The sequence below is a fragment of the Watersipora subatra genome, chromosome 8 (assembly GCF_963576615.1).
Source record: "Watersipora subatra chromosome 8, tzWatSuba1.1, whole genome shotgun sequence".
Lineage (NCBI taxonomy): Eukaryota > Metazoa > Bryozoa > Gymnolaemata > Cheilostomatida > Watersiporidae > Watersipora > Watersipora subatra.
Window position 1 is genome coordinate 11,335,768 of NC_088715.1, and position 6,142 is coordinate 11,341,909.

The window sequence follows — 6,142 nt, forward strand, 5'->3', positions numbered from 1 at the left end:
TTAACAATTGTATGTTACTATCTAATAAGAATAGCAAATAATATGTTATACCAACTTCAACTAGTTTAAATATAACATCCTGTCTAATTATCTATTTTTGCTTAGTTAGCAAGATTTCAAAGACAATTGTTGCTGGTCCAAGTCTGTCATAATACACTTTGTCATATTTTATGGCAGTCTGCAGCATAATTGATAATCAGAATATGAAATTGCTTTTAGGCTGTCCGCAGCATACAGTAGGCACTCAGGATAGGATGACCCTGTTATACAACTTTTTGCCTGGTATTGTAGAGCACAATGATTTTTTGACCTCTCTACCCAAAACAGTTTTCGTCAAACTAATTTTCCCAAATAAAAAAAAACTGCTCTTGAAATACAAATTTGGCAGTCGATGTGCCAATTACCTCAGAATAAAAAGTAGGTATATGTCAATATCATATTTGCTGAAATCCCTTTAACAATGAATCAAAGAGATGTGATGTTTGATCTCACTTTGTGTTGCGTTATTTATTGGTTCATTATTATAAAAACGAAACGGAAACAGGTAAGGGATAATATTTTAGTGAGGAAACAGTTGAAGTTCATTAATAGTTATAAATACATACTAAACTTAGCTTAAGTTTGTGTTTAGTGAGTTACAATCATTAAAGTTAAGCTCAACATTTTGCTATACGCCTGCCTTGAAAGGAAGAACTGCCTATAGTAAATACTTCATATATTGCATTGTAGCGTTACATTATATTGCAGATCATAACCACTAAATAAACAAAAGTTCATGTAGCTAACTATAATTGTTATGGTTGACATACAATTTATCTACCAATTTTACATGTAATATGTATATTACGTATAAATGAAACCTTGACAATTTTTGCTAGATCTGTTTGCATTATATATTGGACATTATATATTCTATAACCTTCTATGCAAAATTCAGTGCCTCACAATGCCCACATTAAAATGATAAAAATTCAAATGGTTAATGCCAACTGTATAAACAGAATGCTAAACTAGTTTCATAGCCAGCAATTTACAAAACTGGCATTCACAATAATACATTATTAATTATAAAACCGAAAATCCACGACATTTATCAAGTTTTACCAGACAAATTGCAGACTGTTCTTAACAACCAACCTGCTCATCTCTCTTCTTATGAATCATCTTTAGCATATCTTTAGTCTGACTGTCATAATCAGAGACCATCTTAGATATTTGTTTGAACAGCGCTTCAAACTGCTCATCCCTAGCTGAACTCTCAGCAGATATCGTGCCTGTTAGAAGCGTTGAAGCTAACTCCTCCAATTGCACTAGAGAATGCAGAGGCCCTGAATCAAAGTAGTTCACATTCTCATAAATTGTATCTAATTACTATTCAGTGTCACATATCAAACCTCTATGATTAGATCGATGATAATTTACATGCTCCTTGGTATGATATCAGCATAAAGATTTCAACTATGAGCAAATACAGATGGTAATGAGTAATGATGCTGACCTCTCCAAAAGCATGTTACAAATTTCTTATGAATAACAGTCTTAAGAATAGATTTGGCTAGTAGCAACATATTGAAGGTGCTCAAGCTACTAGGGAAATTGACAGATTCAAGTGTTCATAGAGGATTTATTTCTAGATAACATCTTACCACTGACTGCTTGCAAATGCAAATTATATTATCTTACATACCTTGATCACAAACCGGCAAATCAGGAACACACTTCAGGCAGCTTAGCACATAACAGACTCCACATCCAAGTACATATTGTTGGTCTTCATGCTTAGGGCAGCTGCTGACTTTAGCTTTTTGTCGTTGAGACAAGTACTCAAGTATTGTTATCTTACGATGCTCCTCCAGCATTTCATCATGACCCTGAAAGATCAATGCAACAAAATACTCTGACTTTTGACTATTCTCTTTTTTTATTAATTTTAGAGTGTTCCAAAACATGTCACGAAGAAAATTTCCATGTGGCGGTAATAAAGATATATTAGAGCGTACTCGTGTCAACGTGGTTTTGCCAAAGTTAAGTCATAATGAGGCACACATAGTTTTTAATCTGCCAACACTCAATAAGTAGTTATTTACACCTAGATTACAGTATGCTGTGCTGTCATGCGCAATACTGAACCTGTAATTTGAGACTGATTACTGATGATACTGAACCTGTATCGTCATGAGACAAAAGTATCATAATAATAATAATAGTAGCAGCACAATACTGCGTTTTTGGCTACTATTCTTTCTTATCAATATTGGAATGTTCAAGAATATGTCACAAGTAAAAGTTTCATGTGACAGAAAGATAGATTAGAATGAACTCTTGTCAGGTTCGTTTTACCAAAGTTTTGTGATTATGAGGCGCAGATACAGTTTTTAATTTGCCAATACTCAATGAGTAGTTGTTTAGACACAGACTTAAGTATGCTGTCTTGCTGTACCTCATATTGACTCTGTAATTAGTATTTCAAAACAATAAAATCATTACGGCTTTAAAAATAAGTTATCATTGTTTAATATAGCCTATAAAGAAACTTGAGTGGCTGTAAAACCCACGAACAGACTGAAGTTTCCATAGTCGAATTTATAAAGTACAAAAGATGGCTGCACACCTTTTGAATTTGGTTAATGAGAAATATTGGTTTTTGACAAAAAAGTCAAGCCTATAACTTTCAACATGCATAAGGTTTTGGCTGATGAGCATGCAATCTTTTACTTTAATTCCATAGTATCTTCATGTTGTATCTTTGCGCAGTTGGGCAGTACTATAAAGTACTTGACTACTAACATCAGCTCGATGCAAAGTAATATTATATACTAAAAACTTCAGCTCGATGCAAAGTAATAGTATATACTAAAAACTTCAGCTCGATGCAAAGTAATAGTATATACTAACAACTTCAGACGGAACTACCGCTCACATCATATTCAAATTATCATATAAAGATCTGATATGGAAGCACTAGTACCTCCAAATGAGCGGGGCAGAACTTCTTACAGCAGTGTGTACAATAGCTGATAGCTTTTTGTCTTGGTGAGCTCCTCTTTAGGCAAACATCACAGAGTGTCTTGTATGTACCCAAGTCATAGGATGGGAGACTGTCTGGTGGCATCTCAAACACCTGGCTACAAAAATTAAACATTATAAACATTATAGCAGTCTATAAATCTACACATGCAAACGAATGACTCGAGAGGTTTGATAATCAACATTAAAACTGATGTAGCTAAAACGTTGACAGAACTACATCATTGCTCTGATAGGCTTCAGAAAACATGAATATCAGACAGTATTTATATTTCTGTTTATCTCTTGCATATGATAGTAGCTATTTCTACCAATTCAAGCCTCTCTAAAACATTTGGTTAAATGTGAAATGTACTTGAAGTAAACATAAGGAGAGACAAATACATAGAGATTAACATAGATTAACCCTACAATAAGGAAGATCTACAATTCGAAAGAAGAGGATACATAAATATTACTCATCTGCCCTGTGGATTTAAAGTCAGGTCTTTGTTTTGTTTGATGAAACAGTTGATAAACAGCAAAGATCTTGCCATAAATCACAAAGAGTAAAATGGAGGCTGCAAGCTGAAGGCACATTTCTAATTACATATTTAGTAATGAGATGGCCAACATCGGCACAAATTCAAGGATGCTATGTATTTATAAAGTGGCAGTGGGGCAGGACTGTTGTTCCAATATGGTTATCAGATGTTTTTTATAGCTGATTGGTTGGTGTTTGCATCAAATATTAGAGGTATGTTAATATTTGTATGAAAGGTTAGTGAGTGTTCATATAAAGTGTTATTATGTGTTTAGATAAAGGGTTAAAGAGTGTGTGCATAAACGGGATAAAGCGTTGCTCATTATCAATCATTTCGATCATCGTTAAAATCATTACTCATACAGAGTGATGATTTTCTCATAAACGAAAGCAGAATCAAAGCTGGTTGTGGTGATTTTCAGTGTAAACCAGGTTAAAGGGTATTAAATATATAAATAATTAGCCTAAAGCAGGCAATAAAATACGTACCCATTAAATTTCAGTTACTCATTGAGTTAGCTCGTTAGTCCGCACACCTAGAAGTTCTCAATTCAAATACAAAGCAAAGTTGATTTTTCGTTACGGAAATTTTATTACTATAAATGAACAGACGATTGACAAACAACATACAAACACGGAGATATATATTAGCAAATATTTTTAAAAGAAAGACAGCTAAAACCTTAGTTGTTTTTGTCTCTCAAAAAATTTATAAACCATAGTTCCAGTTAATTATCTATATTGCAGGATATAGTGTGTGTATCAGCAGCTGCCTACAAACCCTGGAGTATTTTAGAACAATCATAACTGCTTCTGATATAACATAATATACTTCTTTTTACACAGAGTCTACATCCAGCACAAAATACATGAAATGGTATGTAAGTTACATGTAGAGTGTAATTTCATGGACTTGCTAAACCCAGCAGAGGACAATTTTATACAATGCAGTATACACTGTGTTTCCAAGATGCACATAGTTGGCAGACTAAGCTAATCAGCAACTTATCCGCCTCATTGAAAGAGCATAAATTCCCAAGCTATGCATTTTTGTGATCCACAAAACTTTATTGAACCCATCATGCTGGTGAATCATGGAACAGGCACTTGCGAAACATGCGCATTAGAATATCGTGGCTATCCATTATGAATATTTTCACGCTCCAGTCGTTTTTATTTTGATTTCAACACTCTCAATGTGTCAATGTTCCGAACAATTGCTGCTGAGCTTAGTGTGACAATACTGCATAGCTATTTATAGAGTCATTAATTAGGCTAATACTTGACCTATGGGGTCAAACGCTGGCGTTAAATGCGCATCGGCAGGTGTACATTGAAACGCTCGATTGCAAAGTAACTCAACTTGGGAATCATTAGAATTATGCAAATCATACGAATTATGAGAGTCATGGAAACCTAGTGATAAACACTTGAAAAGTCAGCAGTGTAAGCTGATCAATAGTATCACCCCCAATACTAAATTACAGCTGCTGCAGTACGTATGCAGTTTCAGATTTTGAAGAATGTACATGTACAGTGCACATAAATTGCTAGGTTTACTTTCATGTGCGTCATGGAAGTAAATCTGCAGTGGAACTCAGGGAGGTAATGGCATTAAGCAGCAAGTGTCAACTGCACAATAGAAAATTGTGATTGATTGCCAAAATGCTGTGTATTATGCTGCAATGATGCAATATAGTTTTAATGCATCACAACCCAACTATGCGTACTATTTTAATATCTAAGTTCAACAAACAAATAGTAAGGCTCACCCACATCCACTGTTTCCACACAGCAGTAGGTGTTTGCTCTCATAGTAGGGGTCAAACAGGTCATACAGTGAATATGACTGCATGGTAGCACTTTGGGGTTAACAATGGTGTCAATTTTACGGCAGAAAAATTCACACTCAACATCTGTTACAGCTTCAGTCATTGTAAACTAGAAATGAAATACTCATGTCTGAGATTCCTTTCACTACAAATATCCAAGCATAGCATCGCATAGCTAAAACTTTCAGCTAAAAACTGTAACAAACTCTGTGAAAGCTTCTGGTTTGAACCAACCTTGAAATTAAAGATACTGTTGAACTTTAAGTGACGTTTCATACCTTAGCTAGCAGCACTTGGAGGCGATATGCAAATTTTGTGGAAGTTTTCACTTTAAAATGCATGAACAGCATTTTACATCTATTTCAGAGAGTTGAAATCAACACTATTTCATTTGCTGCAACAATATAATACATTTTTAGGGTCAAATCTGTGTGTAATACTATGAACTAGATCATTTCAACATATTTTCAGTAACTACATAGAACTTACTCTGCTATATTATAACTTCTGGCTGCAAGTACACCGCTAGTGTAACGATTAACTCTAGTCTGTAGTGTGGAAGTTTATCAAGTGATTGTAAATCATAATATCACATTCTGGAGAGGCATGTCTTTCTCTATCAAAGTAATGATTTATTTAAATTATTTGCAAATCCATTAAAATCACTACTTAAGAGACGCGCGTAATCCTAAAGTATTTTATCATGTTTTCCACTTTTTTCAATCACGTCCAGTGTAAACTTCACACCACATCCGTATTA